Source organism: Malania oleifera, chromosome 13 (assembly GCF_029873635.1).
Source record: "Malania oleifera isolate guangnan ecotype guangnan chromosome 13, ASM2987363v1, whole genome shotgun sequence".
Taxonomy (NCBI): Eukaryota; Viridiplantae; Streptophyta; class Magnoliopsida; order Santalales; family Ximeniaceae; genus Malania; species Malania oleifera.
Genome location: NC_080429.1, coordinates 53,540,600 through 53,557,562, shown reverse-complemented (window position 1 = coordinate 53,557,562; position 16,963 = coordinate 53,540,600).

Genomic DNA, 16,963 nt, shown 5'->3' with positions numbered 1-16,963 from the left:
CTTTCAGGACCAGGTACGGGCATTATGAATTTCTTGTTATGCTGTTTGTTTTGACGAATGCTCCTGCAGTATTTATGGACTTGATGAATAAAGTCTTCGACCAATGTCTAGACCAGTTTGTTGTTATTTTTATTGTTGATGTATTGGTCTATTTGAGGAGCTATGAGGAGTATAAGATGCATTTGAGGTAGGTTCTGCAGACACTTCGGGAAAAGAAGTTATACGCCAAGTTCAATAAATGTGAATTCTAGCTTGAGAAGGCTGTGTTCTTGGGGAATGCTGTATCTGGAGACGGTATTTCTGTGGATCCTAGTAAGGTTGAGGCCATTGTGAATTGGGCTAAACTGAGGAATGTCCAAGAGATTAGGAGTTTCTCGAGGTTAGCTGGGTATTACCGTTGTTTTGTAAAGGGATTCTCAGCGTTATCAATGTCTTTGAAACGACTAACTAAGAAGAATGTCAGATTTGAATGGGACGATAGCTACGAGCAGAGTTTTCAAGAGTTGAAGCAAAGGCTAGTTACAACATCGGTGCTGATCATCCCGTCAGGGGGTGAGGGGTATGTCATTTACAATGATGCATCCTTGAAGGGACTTGGCTGTGTATTGATGCAGCATGACAAGGTGGTTGTGTATGCGTCCAGATAGTTGAAAGAATATGAAAAGAACTACCCTACGCATGATCTTAAATTGGCTGCAGTAGTTCACGCCTTGAAGATTCGGAGCCATTACCTGTATGGCGAGCAGTGTGGGATCTTCTCTGACCACAAAATTTTGAAGTACTTTTTCACTCAAAATGAACTGAATATGAGGCAGAGAAGGTGGTTGGAGCTAATTAATGATTACGAATGCACCATTAGTTACCACCTGGGGAAAGTGAATATGGTAGCTGATGCTCTGAGTAGGAAATACAAGGGTCTAGTGTCAGCAGCCACAGAGATTCAGCACTCGATTAATGGATTTAGAGAGACTTAGTATAGAATTGGTAGAAGATAATCCTCAGGTGATTGTTGCCAGCCTAGTAGTTCAACCTACACTCTACGAGAAGATTAAAGCAGCTCAGGGTAATGATGCAGAGTTAGTAGAGGTAATGGCTAGCGTGCGAGATGGTCTGGGTGAGGAATTCAGCATATCATATGATGAAGCCCTACGATTTTGTATTAGACTTTGTGTTCCTGCAGATACTGAGATCAGGAGGACTATGTTGGAGGAGGCTCGCAGATCCCTATACACCATACATCTAGGTGGCACTAAAATGTACCGGGATCTACGAGAGTACTTCTGGAGGAGTGGGATGAAGAGAGAGATAGCTAAATTTGTACGGAAGTTCTTGATGTGCCAACAGGTTAAGGCTAAGCGTCAGAGCCCGGCTGGATAGTTGCAACCACTTTTCATTCCTGATTGGAAGTAGGACCACGTATCCATAGATTTTGTTACGGGGAAACCGTCAGCGCCACAAGGTTAGAATGCCATCCGGGTAATTGTTGATAGGTTGAGGAAGCCAACGCACTTTCTGCCCATTAAGGTTAGCTACCCTATGAACAAGTTAGCAGAGATTTATATACAAGAGATTATTCGACCCCATGGAGTACCGGTATCCATAGTCTCAGACCATGATCCACATTTTACATCACAATTCTAGAGGAGTTTGTAGGAGGCATTGGGGACTCAGCTAGCATTCAGCACCACATTCCATCCTCAGACAGATGGTCAGATAGAGAGAACTATTCAAATACTTGAGGATATGTTATGAGCATGTGGATTGGATTTTGGGGGTAGTTGGACTCAGTATATGCCATTGGTGGAATTTGCTTACAATAACTACTACCAGGCTAGCATTGGCATGGATCTTTATAAGGCACTTTATGGTAGGAAGTGTCGTTCCCTTTTATACTAGAGTGAGTTGGGTGAGAGGCAAGTTTTGAGGCCAGAGATAGTTCAGTAGGCGTACGATAAAGTCTGACTCATTCGAAATCGAATCAGTGCAGCACAGAGTCGATAGAAAAGCTATGTAGATACTCACCATTGGGAACTAGAATTTGAAGTGGGAGATCATGTATTTCTGAAAATAGCACCATTAAATGGAATTATGAGGCTTGGGAAGAAGGGTAAATTGAGCCCTAGGTTCATTGGCCCATTTGAGATACTCGAAAAGATTAGGTCAGTTGCCTATCGGCTAGCTTTACTACCATCTCTATTCAGGATTCATGACGTGTTTCATGTTTCTATGTTGAGGAAATATGTCCCAGATCCTTCCCATATCATTAGCTATGCGGAATTGGAACTCAGTGGTGATTTGGTATAGGAGGAAGCTCCAGTACATATCTTAGATAGAAAGGAATAGGAATTGCGTAATAAGAAGATACCACTGGTAAAAGTCTAGTAGAGGAATGACACAATAGAAGAAGATTCATGGGAGCTTGAAAGTGAGATTAGACAGAAATACCCCCACTTGTTTAGTGGGTAATGGTAGTGATGTGTAATTTAAGTAGTGATAATTTTTTTTTTTGTACAATGTAATTATAATGTAGAGTATAGGATAGGTGGTATGTTGGTTTTGGGAGAATTTTATTTTATACTTGTAATCTCCCAGAACTACCTATGTAACCACAGTATTCCTCCGCCACAAGTGAGGGTAGGTAATAAAATAAGTAGATCGTTTTGCATTTAAGGGATGATGGGTTATATGAATAGTAAATTTCGAGGACAAAATTTTATAAGGAGGGGGAATGTAACGACCTGAAGAATAATTATATTTAAATAACAAAGAGGGAGGAAAATGGGATCAGTAACAGAACGAGGCAGCCGACTTCATCGACGAACGTTTTGCGTTCATCAACGAGATTACATTTTGGAGGTGATAATTCCAAGAAATTTCCCAAGCCTTGTCAACAAAGTTCTGTCTCATCGACAAGAAGATACCGAGAGAGGATTTTTGGAAGTTTGAAATTCGTCGACGAGGGTGCAAGTTCGTCAATCAACTTTTTACAAGACTCGTGGACAAGGTGACGTGTCTCGTCGACGAATCCGGCTCTATAAATAGCTGAAAGTTGGATTTTTAAGCAAAAAATTTATAGAAATTCATTCCCTCTCTCTCTCTCTCTCTCTCTTTCTCCTATGGATCCACCTCCATCTCTCTTCAATTTCGGCCCCTTCGTCCACCGAATCGATGATATGAGGCCACCACAACGCTCCTGGGGAAGTTCTCTCCAAGTCTACTAGAGCGGATCGTCAATGGGACGAAGTTGGATTTCATCCCAAATTCAAGGTAAGGTCTTTTAAGAAAAAAATAGTTTAGTAGTAGTTGTAAGAAATGTAATAGACGTAGAAATAATGATGCTTTGTTATGGGATTTATAGTTTTCAAGGTGTTGAGTGAAGAGCCCTACGGGTGTAGGACCCTTCATAGTAGGGAGATTTTAGTGAAAATTGGGTAAAGGAAATATGCTATGCTAGGTAATACTAGTATGATTTCAGTATGAAATATATGTTTTTATCAAATTATTATTTCACAACAAGAATTTATACAATTTATCAAATATGTTTAAAATGTGTTAAATTTCTGTGTGGCATGAGAATACGGATATAGTATAGAAACATGTTTTACAGTATTTTCAAGATTATGTTTTACAGATTATACAGACAGTGAATATGTTTTATAGTATTTTCATAATACCATGATTATACAGTTTTCAGTACCATGACATACAGTTTTACAATTTATTTCAGAAATACAATTGATACAGATATAGTTTATCACAACATCATGGTTAATACAGATATTACAGAATCATGGTAAAACAGATATACTGTATATAGTAAGGTACTTTTTAGTTTCAGACCATGATGGATCAGATTCAGCAGAGTACGGTACTGTTGCTATATACAGATATTTAGTATAAAGTGCAACCACCTATTCAGATAGTACGTGGTATGTACATCGATCAAATGCCCAGGAGCAGACAGGCTCCCCATCAGATATGAGTTGAGGAGGGCCGATTAGACTGATGGAGTATAGTGGTTTATTCCTAGTTGGCCAACCAAGGTAGATCCCACCTTCGGGCCACACAACCCTATCATGAGGGGTTAAATCATGACATACAGCCATCTAGGGAGGTTTTTCGCTATTATATGTATATACAGTTTTACAGTTATAGAGGGCGTACTTATGTATAGTAGAAGTATTATGTATAGAAACCTAAAAATATAGTTATGTTAAGCAACATGGGATGATGGTTATTATATTATTTGTAATATAATTTCAGATTTAGGTATATGTGTTTATATAGAAACAGATCTTCTCAATATCGTAACTCATTTGCCACACACTAACAATAGCATATTTCATCTTACTGAGCGTTGGCTCATCCCATTACTTTAACATTTTTCAGGTGATCTAGGTAGGCGAGCAGATTAGGCTCACAGATAGAGGGGCTTCAGTACTGCCCTATCAATAGAGTGAGTATTTTTTAGAGCAATTATGTGTAGCCCTAGCCCAGTTGAGGGTATTTTGGGGTAACAGTATTATATGTATATTTTGAGGAACGTTTTAACACTCTGGTATTGTAAATTTTCTTGGTTGTGTTTATATGAATTCCGCTTCTTGCTACTTAGGTTGATGTATTGGTTTGATCTAGTAGGTATCAGAGCATTATAAATTTTTCAATATAAAACAAAAAGCCCCAGTTAAATAGTAGGTTGTCATAGTATATGTCTCTGTTGAACCTACCAAAGACTTACAGAGCCTATTTTCCTAACACAACCACGTTATTCAGGAAGGAGCTAGGCAAGGTAATTGGAGTAAAAGCCTAGAGAATAAATGATCAAGTCAGCAATGAAGCAAAAGCCATCTCTTGGGAAGTATTGAAACTCTAGTGAAACAATAGGAATCGAAAGAAAATCACATGAGTATACTGGCCCTCGCTATCTATAAGTTGGTAGTCTTTCTGAAAGAAATAGGGATTATTGATCATGGAGTTATTTCTTTTGTGGCCCAAGTCCAAAAAGGTGTCAACCTAATTCTGGGCATTCTAGCAGAAACAATTCGATCTCTAGATTATTGCTGAACTAAGGGAAAGGGCCAATTGAAATGTTTTGTTCCATTGCTTTATGTATGGTTCATGAGTCATGTACCATGCGAGGAGTGCTTTTTTCATCCTGTATACTCAAGACGCTAGATTCCACTAACAGACCTTTTGAGGGCTTCATGGGAAGAACATCTGAGCAAGAAAAAAGGGGCTGAAAGAATGAATAATTAGGAAATCAAAGGATTCTTTTGGATGGGAAGTTCTAATATGGTTTACAGGTGCAGCAAATTTCCACGAGTCCTCTTACTAGGCCCATGGGGAGGGACTGTGTACACTCATCTTATGCTTAGAAAAAAAAGTGGGTTCTGGCTAGTTTATGCCAATGACTCATGGGTTGAGTAGATCAGAGTTTGCTTGCGAGTAAGAAGAAGCCCACAAGTCCATTAGAGAATTTACAGCCACATGGAAGACGGTCTACATCATTAGTTCAGGCAAGCATTTGATAGATGTACGAGGAAATTACAATAGTTGGGTTACCAACCAAGTTAATCCTCAAGTTGCATGAATTCCACTAAGATCACCCCCAAGTCAAACAAAACTAGAAGAAAAACTCATGGAGGCAAAGCTCGCTGCAAATAGAGTAAATGATAGAGAATGCCAACTAATCCTTTGGTGCCACAAAAATGTAAAGCGAAAAAAGGATCAGTGCATACAAGTAGAAGAAGAGATAATGTCATTAAGAAAGAAGCTTCAAAATGAGTCTCAAAAAGCGGACGATGGACACAAATAGAGGGGATATGGTTGTAATGGGGCTAAGGGATAGGAAACTTATATATGTACCCACTTTTGAATTAATAAGGGCTATCTTAATAAATTTGGCAACACAATCATTTAGTATTCACACGCAATCCTTCCTCATTTGCATCCATGCATCAAATATTCATTACATACTCATGCATTCACGTTCTAAAAGAAGTATTTTTTGTGTCAGAGCAAGGAGTAATTTCAGATAGCAAACAATGAGGCCCCTACCCATCCATACAACATTCGGAGGAAATCCTAGGCCATGAGTGAACAATTGGTAAATATAGTCATGGGTCTAGAACAGGGAGAAGAGGAGATAAATGATAAAATGAGTAAGATTTTAGAGCTGTTGACACTCAAAGGAAAAGCAGTGCAAGTCGATTCCAAGATAGATTCGAACCCCACACATACTCCAAGATTCACCCCGTTTCACGGACTGACATAAGCTCCCCCACTTGTCATCACGGAGGACCCAATGCCAAATATCTCCCCATTCATCCCTACCATGCTAGTACAAGGGTTCCCGATGGTAGGAACACGTCTGATAGTTATTTTTGATACGAGGATGAACAAATCCAAGACAGAGCACCATTGTGATGTGCTTGAGGAACACTTATAAGAAATGGAGGGAACTGACGTGTTTGGATCCATCAATCCTACCGATCTCTGTATGGTGCTAAGGGTAACTCTACCCCAAAGTTCAAAGTCCCTGAGTTTGAGAAGTTTTATGGAACTCAATGCCCTTAACTTATTTGCACCTATACTGCCAAAAAATGGTGGCCTATTTCGATGATGAGAAGTTACTAATGCATTGCTTCCAAGATATTTTGACCGGGTCAGCCATCCATTGGTATATACATCAAGACAAAGCCCGGGTTTGCACCTGGAAGGATTTGGCCAATGCCTTCATGGCCTAGTATCTCAATGTGATGGAGATGGTGCCTGACTGCATGACCTTGCAAGGCATAGAGAATAAATCCACTGAGACTTTCAGAGAAGTGACCCCTACTTTAGGCACCTCTTGGGGCCTACCCCCTAAAATTTCATGGACGTGGTATTCACAGAGTATAGGATTGAAACAACCATTAATATAGGCAAAGCCAAAGGCATGGACTCAGACTCAGGTCCAAGCAAGAAGTGGACCGTAAAAATAGAGAGGAAGAAGCGTAGATGATTCATGGGCGTTATTATCATGGGGCCGAAACTAGGGGCCTAGGAAAAAATTTGTTTTTTGACCCACCGTTAATCAGATAGATCATGCAGACATAAGGCCCCATATTATTTTTCCAGGGCATATGCCCACCCAGCCGAATGCTTTAACACAAGATAGAGGTGTCTAAAGGAATATCAGAAAAATAGACCATATTCCAATTACGTACTCAAAGTTATTCACTTAATTGATGGAAAGAAACCTAGTTTCAACCATTCCACGGACTCATGTTATATCCCCTTTCCCGCATTAGTACGACCCAGATATTGGGTGCGCATATCACACCAATTCTCTTGGGCACACTATTGCATTGCTGAGTGTTTAAACATAAAGTAAAAACACTAAGGGATGTAGGATGGTTGGCTTTTGATGATAAACAGCTTGGGATTCAGGGCGATCCTCTACCTAATCATAGGGAAGGCAACGATTAGTATATTGAAAGAAGATCCAGAGGCTAAGATTAGATAGAGGGCTATGTCAGTAATGGGTCCGATAGATTCCACAAATAGTGTGAATGGATGGGTTTACCCTTTGACCGCAATAGCAGAGATACACAATTGGCAAGCTTTGGATTATCCGATTCACTTCACATGATGATTTTGTTTTCTTTTTTTTGACTTTCCTTCTTTTTGTAATCCGTTGACAATGCAGTTTTGGAAAAGTTTCATTCTTATCAATAAAATGAAGTTATGCATTACTTGCATCATGAGTTTAGTTGCAAAAAATTTGTTTAATTGTGTTTCATGCAAAGATTGGGAAAATAACAATGCACGTATTCATAAGCTAGAAGTAGATGTTAATTTTGAAAACTTTGTCCAGGCGACGAAAATAGAGGAAGATGAAACAATGTTCCTCACCCTATGAATTCAAATGTTGTAAAGAAGTGTTTTACTTGGAAACCATGCAAACTCTTGAAGGAATTCAGTAAAATATCTGTGTTGTTACTGATTACGTGCTTAAATTGCGTAATTAGGTGCTTTAATTCATGCATTGCAAATGATATTTTGTATTTAAATGCCTAATTACTCTCAATATTCTAACATTGTGTTCTACTTATAAAATTTGGGTTTTATTGAGTAATGTATGAAATTTTGGTGTTTTTTATTGCAGAGCAACTATTGGAAGCTAAAAAACCGATGGTACTTTGCAATCTATGCGTAACTCTCTCATCTAACCTCTAATTCAGATGATTCAAGATGCCGTAGAATGATAAGAAAACAATCTACAATTTTTGTGTTCTGTGTTTTGCAAAATACTGGCAACATCAAGGCCGAAATCAGACGTGAAGTTAGCATACGCCGTTTTATGGATTATTTCAACAATTCTTCGTAATCTTGGCGTAACTTTCTCATACGAGCTCCGATCGAGACAATTCAAAATTCTGGAAAAATATGAAAAAGAGCTCTACATCTTTTGTGTTTTAATCTTTGAGAGTTACGAGTTGTAAGAGGGTTGAAAGTGGGCTTGAAAGAGGAGGGCAGTTCATGTACCTTTGAAAAAAAAAAAAATTAAAAAATCAAAAAATGAGATGTGACCCAGCCATGCAGCCGGGTCATCTCAGAAGGGCAGTGTGCACTGGGTACATAGAAAGGAAAGACCAAAGAATGGAAAGAAAAAAAGAAAGGAAAGAAAAGCAAGGAAAGAAAAGCAAAAGGAAAGGAATCAAAAAGTCAAAGGAGGGTTTCCTTGTGGAGGGAGCCGTGTGCAAGAAGAGAGGAAGGGGGGCAGCGTGCGCTGGGGGCTGGAGGGAGGCCGGACCATAGAAAAAAATAAAAAATAAAAAAAATTTTCTTGGGGAGAAACACAAGGGAGGCCAAACCACATAAAATTTTCTAGGAAAAATTATCTTTTTGGGAGCTTTCTTGTGATTTTCTTTTGGGGGTGTTGCAAAGATACACACACAGCCAGCAAAGGAGAGTTGGAAGCACGCGAAAATACTATCTTTTTAGAATCGGAAGGCGGTAAACAACGGCAGTGTTCGGGGTGTTCGTGACGCGCGACGGCGGTGCGGCGAGTGTTGATCTTTCCCGTACGCTCCAAATTGAAGAAAATATGGTGAAATCTATTATGTTGGATTTAATTTTCGGAATGAACTAAATTTTTGAATTCTAGGAAAATGATGTAGCCAATTTCGAACTATGCTTGCTCTTTGATGCTAATCTGAAGTAGTTTTTATTAATGTTTGTTTGAATTATTCTGTGCCTAATGCTTTTAATTAATTGGCCATTAATTAAATGATTTTAGTCTTGTGATTTGCTACCGAAAGGGGAGATTATAGGATAGATCTTGGATAATTCAGCGTAGGTAAATATAGAGATCAAAAGACTTGTATGAACCTATGTAGCATTAAAAATCGAGGGTCTTACTGCGTTCTTGCGTTATTAAGTTGCATACTCTTATGTTAAATAATAAACAAGAATAGGTTCTGATTGACTATCGAAAAAGGCTTTTGGAAAAATTGGTGATTTGCTAACAAATAGAGAAAACGAAATTTAATTAGCTAAATGAGTAAAGCATAGTGAGAAACTCGGTGAAATCGGTTTCCTAGAAGTTTTCACCATCATCAATTTGACACGCGGTATCCAGTTTTAAATTCTCCTGAATAGTTTATTTAAAGTAGCTTTGTTTAAATTTTGCAATCTAAAATTGTTAATTTTTCTAAATAAAATCAAGGTTAGTAAAATTTCGGTACTTGGTAAAATTAATACATCAATCCCTGAGGATGATACTCTACACATCACTATATTATAAAACTACAATACTGTGCACTTGCAGTTTGCACCGGTCAGTTACTCTTGTTTTGATCAAATGACAGATGGTCATCTTTGGCTGACCAGTTTTCCCATAAAAGAACCAAACTGTAACAACCTGTTTTTTCATAATAATAATAAACTTAATACTATCTGGTGAATATATCCTGTTCTTTGATGCCCAAAAATATAATACCTAGGCAGCAGAAAACATAAAGTGTGTAACCAGAAATACAATACCAAAATTTTCACCACTTATGTACATCACTCTAGTTTAAAAGTCCAGATCCCCCTACGATCTATACACAAATACCTTTCACCAAAAAATGACTTACCCTATAAATAGGGTAGAACTGATATCTCTTCTATCTACGAGCCTGGTTTGCCCATCTAGCTGGATCACTTGAAAAATATTAAATTATTGGGATGAGACAACGCTTAGTAAGATGAAATATGCTATTACTAGTGTATGGCGCATGAGCTTCTTTAAGTTATATACATATATTGTAATTAATTGAATCGAATTAACTTGCAATAGTAAAATACCATGTAACTCACTCTTGTGTTTCTTAAAATATACATATGTTACTGAACTTTCTATTAAATATACTTTTAATAACTATAAGTAATTTTTCTGTTTCCTATACAGATATAATAATTGTGAAAACTTCCTTGGATGGATAACTGGATGTCATGACTCAAATCCCCTTATGACATGGTTGTGCGGCCTGAAGGCGGGACTTGGTCTTGGTCTACCCTTTAGGATAAGTCAACTGAAACTCCATTGAGGTACGATTGGCCCCTTAACCTAGGTCTGTCTAAGGAGCATTGCAATCTCTCCCCTCCACCTAGATTTGATTACTAAGGAGTCTACAATATCTCCAACAGCACAATTGACCATAAAATGCCACACTCTATCAAAGATGTGTGGCTACAATCTCTCCACTGTGTATTTATGGTTTTGTGCTCTGTAATCTGATCTGTAATGGTCCATCAGGTTCTGATACTATATACGTAGAATACTCTGATATATACATGTATTTTAGTGTTTACCATGATTCTGTTTTTGCTATAATAGCCATAACACTGAAATAATTATTCTGTATAAGTTGTACTATCTATTCTGAATATACACTGTAATAACTGATATGTATATTTGTATACCTGTTTGTTATGGCTCTGAAATCTATATATCATGGTATTCTGAAAACTATATAATTAATTTCTATAAACTATATATAACATGCTCACTGTAAAACTGTATATTAAACTTATATTGAATTGTGTTAAATACATAATCCTGTAAATTACTAGATAATCATAACTTTAAAATAAATACTCTATAATATGCTCTATAAATAACCATATATCCGGTATATCTTAGTTCTATAAAACTGTATACCCATTCATGATTTTGTAATATTTGTATAAATTCAATATTGTACTTATATTACTCATGCCACACCACAGTTAAATATAATTTGCATAACTGTATAAAACCTATTTCGAAAATACCCATAATCTTATACTATCTTTACTGATAAAAATTCTAATTTATCTAGCATAGCATATTTCCCTTACCTCGTAATTAAGCTCTCCTACTAACGCTCTAAATTACACTCTTTGCATTTATAAGTCCATAATCCTGAAAACATTATATATATCCTATCAATCAACTAAATACCTGTAATTTTCTTCATTTTTCCATCTTCGGAATTATAAACTATTCATTATTTACCTGAGCTTTTGAAAATATATCCACAGGGGTCCTCAACCCACTCCTACTGGGTCTCCAAAACACCCTATTCCTGAAAATATAATACCCTAATTTTGCTTCTCAAAACTCTAGTATACTCTCATATAATAAAAAATCTAGGCTCAAATGAACTTGGTAATACTGGAAATACCCAAATAATCCACTTACGCTAGTTTTGGGATGGTTCCCAAACTTATCAAATCAACATTTCATTCCGTCTATATTGTAGAGAATCTCCCTAGGATCACTGTGGTAGCTTTTGATCGTTGAACCAAGGAGAGACGGAATCGTATTTGTACAGAGAAGTCAGAGGAACCGAGTTAGAGAGAGAGAGAGAGAGAGAGAGAGAGAGAGAGACTGTAAAAATGAATTATTTCCATTAAAAATATGTTTTATGGCTATATATAAAATGTTGTCCACGTGGTCTCGTCGACAAGCCACGTTACCTCGTCGATGAGTCCAAGTAGTAGTCTCGTCGAAAAACACCTACTCCTCATCAACGAGTTTCAAGCCCTGAAAACGGCCCTCTCAGTAACTTCTCATCAACGAGATGAATGTCCCAGTTGACGAACCCAAGAAGGATGCTCGTCAACGAGCACCCTGCATTCGTCGACGAGACCCTGTAAGTCCTCTTTTTTAAAAATTTTCTTGTTTCTCTCTTTTCTTTTATTATTTAACTACTATAATTCTTTGGGTATTTACCCAAACATTGAATAATCATTCTTTAAGCCCTTTTAGCATGAATCTTAAGCCATTTTCTTCAGAAGTCATTTTCCAAAAGTTTAACTAGGTTTGGGATTTTAAGCATTTGACAAATTTTATGAGACAATAATCAATTGCCGAAAGGACGGCAAGCTATTTTTCTGCTACCAATAAAGAAAATTTAAGAAAATAAAAACCCCTTGCTAGCCCTTTTGAGCTTGAAATATTTAATTCTTGATGTAAGTTATCAAAGGATCGCACCCCACAATGGGGCAGTTTCAAAAAGATTAGTCCCAAATGAAGTCCAAATGAAAATAGTGCTAAAATTCCTTCATAAAAAGGAAAAAAGCAAAAAGTGTAGCAAAAAAAAGAAACAAGGAAATGGAAAGAATGAAGAAAGGAAAAGGACATGCTTCAAATGTGGTCCTTGATAAAAAATTACCATTTGTAATATCAACATGATTTGAGCCTTATTGTATCCCTTTCATCTCTGAATCGTACCCTTTAGCCTACGTTACGGTCCAAATGAAAGTCCAGACCAGATTGGTATATGTTGTTGTCTTAAATGAATTGTCAAACTCGATGTTGAGTTTGAACTATGTAATAACCTGATTCTGAAAAAGTACATAGGTAACTTGTTCAAATGACAAGCTCAATCAATATCTTGCAAATGTCTCACTATAAAATGGGGCAGAAAATGTCATTTGGGGAAGGGAATTTTGAGCCTTAGTTGCCTTGTTCTGTTGAAACCTAAATCCTTAAGCCTACGTTTCATCCTAAGTCCTAAAAGTACATCTTGAGGTCGAAACAGAGGCAAAACTTGACTAAACTATGGACAATAGATAAAACAAGAGAGTGGCATAGGTTTCATAGCAGAAAAGATAGGAGAGAAGAAGTTTCCCTTGGTAAAACTGGGGCAGTCGGTATAAGGAGAAAATCAGTTGTTCAGCCTAATAAATTAACATCAACGTCATATGACTTTCGAATATTGGTTAAACATCTTTGTGTGTGTATGATCTCATGATTTAACAAATTAATGTCCTAAATGCATGATCATTCATCATTCTCAAAAAAATATAAAAAATAAATAAATAAATAAACTCTGAAAGAAGAAAGAAGAATGGATAGTCAAAAAGATATTTTGCAAGAGTCACTGAGATATATTTTCTGTAAAGATGGTCCTCCAAGGGAACAATTGAAAGATTGAGAAAGGATTTGAAACATGGGTGAGGCAAGAAGAGTAAAATGCATACATCCTAACATGCATTGTTATGCTTATACGTACATATAGCAACATGCATGCATCCTTGCATTCTAGCATCATAAATAGAAATATACATACACCATATAACATCATTCATTCATACTTATCTTGTTGTATAGGTTTTTGTATATATCTTTTCATCCTTGTCTAAGTAATCCTTGTGTCTCTAATGTCTGAATATTGGGGCACTGGCCCAACTCTAAGTCAAGCCATCTACTCTGAAATTGGGGGCAACTGACCCAGGTCCAAATTGAGTCATCCACTTTGAAATTGGGGCATTGGTCCACAAAATCAAAGTATTCTTTCTAAATTGTTTTGTTTACCCTAGGGATTGGGGCATTGGATTTTAGGTCACAGACAAACTTTTTTCGAATACTGGAGGACTTAGGCATCTGAAAGTCAAATAATCTCATCCAAGTTATTCCAAGTTGTCATGTTTATCTCACTTATTTGAGTAGTCATCCATAGCTACTATCGTACTCGAGTTCAATCTTAGATACTATGGTATTTGGGTTCACATACCTAGTACGATTCATTCTCAGATACTATGGTATTCGGGTTCACACTTGGTACAACACATTCTTAGTTACTATGGTACTCAGGTTCACACACCTAGTATGAGTCATCCTTAGCTACTATGGTACTTGGGTTCACATACCCAGTACAAGTCATTCTCAAATACTATGGTATCCGGGTTGACACCCGATACAAGTCATTCTCAGTTACTATGGTACTTAGGTTCATAAGCCTAGTACGAGTCATCCTTAGATACTATGGTACTTGGGTTCACACCTAGTACGATTCCTCCTCAGATACTATGGTATTCAGGTTCACACACCTCGTATGAGTCATCCTTAGTTACTATGGTACTCAGGTTCACATACCTGATACAAATCATCCTCAGATTCTATGGTATTCGAGTTCACACCCAGTACGAGTCATTCTCAATTACTAGGGTACTCAGGTTCACACACCTGGTACAAGTCATCCTTAGATACTATGGTGCTCAGGTTCACACTTAGTATGAGTCCTTCTCGGAAAGTAAGGTATGCAAGTTCACACACCTAGTACGAGTCATGCTTAGTTACTATGGTACTCGAGTTCACACACCTAGTATGGGTCATCCTTAGATACTATGGTACTCAGGTTCACACCTAGTATGAGTCCTCCTCCGCTACTATGGTATTCGGGATCCTACACCCAATTGATCATCCCCAGCAGAGTAGCCATTTTCTAGAAACTCAAGGTCCTACACTTGAACAATCATTTTCCATAGGCTCTCGGGATCCTATGCCCGAGTATTCATTTTCCAATTTGACAATGCATCCGGCTCTCGAGATCTTACATTTGATGCAAGTCATGCCCATTGACGCTAGCTCAAATTCTTACATCTGATGCAAGCTGTTGGCCTTACAAGGCTTAACATCCTATTTTGATGCTAACAAACAAATGGAACTTAACATATTTGGTTAAGTGATGACATTTCAGGATTCAAGTATGAGAACACAAGGTGAAATACTCATAAGGATGATTCAAAGCTTATATTCAAAGAAAGATGATCATATAAAGCTTAAAGAATCAAAGCATGGATGCAAAGATGATCTAACAAAACTTAAGTCAAGAGAGCCAAAAAAAAAAAAAAAACTAAGCAAAGCAAGAGAGCCAAAGAAAAGTACGAAAACTTAGGCGCCATGAAAACTTAGGCGCCAAGAATGTCAAAAGTCCTAAGAGTCTTTATGTAAGTACTTCATATTTTAAATATATTATGATATACTTTGAAGCTCATTAGGATGCAACAAAGACTTAGAGACCAGTTTTTAAAAATCATGGAAAATGTTTTTGAAAAGTCACATTTATGTTTTTCAAAAGACAAAAGGACTAAAATCTTAAAAATACATGTTTTGAAAAAAATTGACTGATCAACAGACTAACCAGAATAGTCCAAAATTTCTCAGCTGATTGACAAATATGACAGTTGAATAACTATCCAGCCGACTGACCATTTTGACCTATGATCAGTCAGCCGACTGACAAGAGGGTCTATCCAGCCGACTGACACTTTTGAATTGTGTTTAGTCAGCCGATTGACAATTTAATGGAATTATTTTCTGGCAGAAAGAAAGGTCTCGACTGCCTATCCAGCTAACTGACCTTGTATAAAACACTTACCCAGTCTCCTGTCCAACCGACTGACCCTATAGGAATTTAAATTTTGAACTTCAACGGGAAAATTCTAAAAGTTAGTTTTTCAAATCTAAACATTATAAAAACTTTGGGGACACTCCAAGCAACTTTCGAAAGAAGGAAACTCACTCTAAAAAGTCTATCAATACTTTTTTAACCCAAGGAATCAAATAACCAAGCATATAAATCAAGCAATCAAGCATCCTACTTTCAATATCTCAAAGCTCACTCTTGCTCACATATTGCTCATGAAATCCACTGAGATTTGCTGACTCTCAATCACTGATTATGCGCTCAAAGTCTAAACCTTTCACTCATTGAAAGAATTAGCTGGTGATAAAATTCCTTGAGCTTCAATTTCAATTTCATATTGATTTACTTTGAAGTATATAGTTTTGAAATTGTACTAATCAGCTTTATTGGAGAGCATCTTTTGTACGAAAATCACTTGATTGTTTTATTGTTGATTGTTGAGGATTCCAAGGTGTTTGGATCATTGGACTGAGCGAGAGGTATCGCTTCGAGAGGTGTTTACTTTAGCCTACTGAAGGAGTGCCCAAGCATGGGATATCGCTTGAAGAGGTGATTGTTGACTCTATGAGTCTAATCTTGCTTTGATAATGAAAAATCACTTGGTATTTGATCTGTGCATTGAGATTGTGAGCAACAACAATATTTAGCATGCACAGATGGTTAGAAAGTCATAGAAGCCATGAGGATTAAAGTATATACATCTTGATGCAATCCATGGAACTAAAAGAGTAGAAGAATGAAGATGTAAGCGTCAAGTTCAAGATCGTCATGGGAATGGGTATTTCAAACTGAATGTATTTACATATTTCATATGATTTAATTTGAAGCTCAAAATATACCCTAGACTGACCTTATGACTCATGCATCTCATGAAAATCTTTTAGGGGTTATTCATTGACTTAGAGACTCTATTTAAAACCCCGAAAAATGTTTTATGAAGAAGAAAAGAAACAAAGAAAATATGGTTTTTGAAAATAAAATAAAAAAAATTGAAGTTGGACTGCCTCGACGAATGAGGATTACCCTCAGACATCTGAAGAGGCAACTTCAAACGATTGAAGTTTTACTTCATAAGTCTGAAGAATTTCCTCTGAAAACTGAAGAATTAGTTCAATCGTCTGAAGAATTAATGGCTAAAAAGAGGAACAGGCAGAACACCTTCAAACGTATGAACCTTAAGTTTAGTCATCCAAAGCAGGGACTTCAGAAGTTTGAACCTTATGTTCAGTCATCTA